The sequence below is a fragment of the Cupressus sempervirens genome, chromosome 3, assembly GCF_028749045.1.
Source record: "Cupressus sempervirens isolate cs-2001-9-10 chromosome 3, ASM2874904v1, whole genome shotgun sequence".
Taxonomy (NCBI): domain Eukaryota; kingdom Viridiplantae; phylum Streptophyta; class Pinopsida; order Cupressales; family Cupressaceae; genus Cupressus; species Cupressus sempervirens.
This window is the reverse complement of record NC_143120.1, coordinates 639,084,772-639,086,817: the sequence shown is the minus strand read 5'-3', so window position 1 is coordinate 639,086,817 and position 2,046 is coordinate 639,084,772. Positions and strand designations below refer to the sequence as shown.

At 44.8% G+C, this 2,046-nt stretch overlaps 1 pseudogene; it reads left to right on the top strand.

Annotated features, from left to right (window-relative positions):
- Positions 1 to 416: 416 nt before the first annotated feature.
- LOC149568300 (aspartic proteinase nepenthesin-1 pseudogene) lies at positions 417 to 1,706 on the top strand (annotated as a pseudogene).
- Positions 1,707 to 2,046: the final 340 nt, after the last annotated feature.

Genomic DNA, 2,046 nt, shown 5'->3' with positions numbered 1-2,046 from the left:
CCGGATATTTGTAGCCTCATCTGTCTAAATCGTTAAAGTATCACTTCAATTACGTGAGGACCCACGATTGACTTGACAAAATTTGTGGGCTAATAAGTATCACTAATCATTGGGCGTGTTTATAGCGCAACCAATGAAAGTGATGTTTAGGCTGAACCAGCATCGAATTGGAATTATGGCCGATGAAGGCAGATATTTGTAACTTACAATATTTGTAGCCTCGTCTGTCTAAATCGTTAAAGTATCACTTCAATTACGTGAGGAATTCGGCTTGTCTAATCTGTTACGCATTTTCATAGTGTTCACACTCTTAAAGACTTAAACACGGCAAACTGCAGAGTTCTTTAGTATTACAATGTGCCTATAAAGTCACTTGTTGTCCTCTAGGAGAGAGCGCAATTTAGTGAAAAAGAGAAATGGAATGTTCTAAGCTAATGAACGTTGTGGCTTTGATATGTTTAAGTATTCCCATGGTGGCACCTTCTTCTCTGCGAGAGTCCGGATTTAGAGTCAATATGACTCACAGAACAGAGGGGGGCTTCAATTCTACCGAGGGATTACGCTCGGCTGTCGATCGAAGCAAGAAACAGATGAATGCGATTGAGGCGTTTGTGAAGCAACAGATAGCCGGGGCGCAATTAGACGCTGAAATGCCCGTTCAAGCTGTGGGTGGAGGATTCGTGATGAGCGTTGCGGTGGGAACACCCCCTGTGAGCTTCGAAGCGATTGTTGACACGGGGAGTGATCTTGTTTGGACCAAGTGCGAGCCCTGCGATGGCTGCTCCCAATCTACGCCAATCTTTGACCCCTCCAAATCGTCTTCCTACTCCACTGTTTCATGCACTGACTCTCTTTGTGATGCTCTTGGTACTTTCAAAATTGGATGCAACCCAGACTGTGCTTTTACGTACAACTACGCCGATGGATCTCAAACAATCAGTGACCTGGCAAAGGAGACACTCTCCATTGGCAGCACCAGCGACGGCGTGTTTGCGGGCATTGTTTTTGGATGCGGCCATGACAACCAAGGTTCCATCTCTCGCTACGGCGGTCTTGTGGGGCTCGGAAGAGGTGATCTCTCGCTCATCTCTCAGTTGGGCTCCGAGGTAAATAACAAATTCTCCTACTGTCTCGTCTCCAGAACTGACTCGGCTTCGCAAACAAGCCCTCTTATTTTTGGTGACAGTGCTTCCTTGAACGGAGCTAAGACGATCTCTTTCATTACGAACAGCGCGAGTCCTTTCTGGTATATTCCTCTTATAGGAATTACCGTCAATGGCAACGTCATCGATATTCTGGCCGGAACATTTGATCTGGGATCGGACGGTAGCGGAGGCATGATCATCGACTCGGGAACCACCTTTACCTATCTAGTCCTGGCTGCGTACGACCCAGTGAAGGAAGCGATTCAGTCCGCCATTAGTCTGACTCCAATAGACGGCTCTTCCGTGGGGCTTGATCTGTTTTACTAGACATCCAGTGACGTCACGCTGCCTACCGTAGTCTTCAATTTTGAAGGCGGCGTGGATTACGAGCTTCCAGACGACAATCTTTTCGTTCAGGAAAATGGTCTCTTGTGCCTCGCCATGGGTGGCTCCAGCAAAATTTCCATCTTTGGAAATGTATAGCAGCAGAACTTCCACATCCTGTACGACAATGCTCAGAACACTCTCTCCTTCATGCCCGCCAAATGTGATTCTCTTTGAATAGTGAATCATCCTCTTAATCTGCCTTCTCTTCGTCTGCCTCTTCTCCTTTTATTCCTCTTATGGTAGTTTTCTTAAAACTTCCAATATAATTATGCTCTGTACTATACTCTCTTTAGATTTTCTGCACGGCCTCATATACTATATAATCTGATATTGTTGCATTTCAATGTTTCTTATGTCTTTCAGCTTTTAAATATCACGTGCACTATCTGACAGCGTTACTGCATTTTAGATTCAACATCTTGAGGGGATGCAATGTCCATTTATCCAGTCTGAGGGAGTAGAAGGAAACTGCTTTTGCAATTTGCAAAACACAATTTTTTTTTTTTTGTTAAAT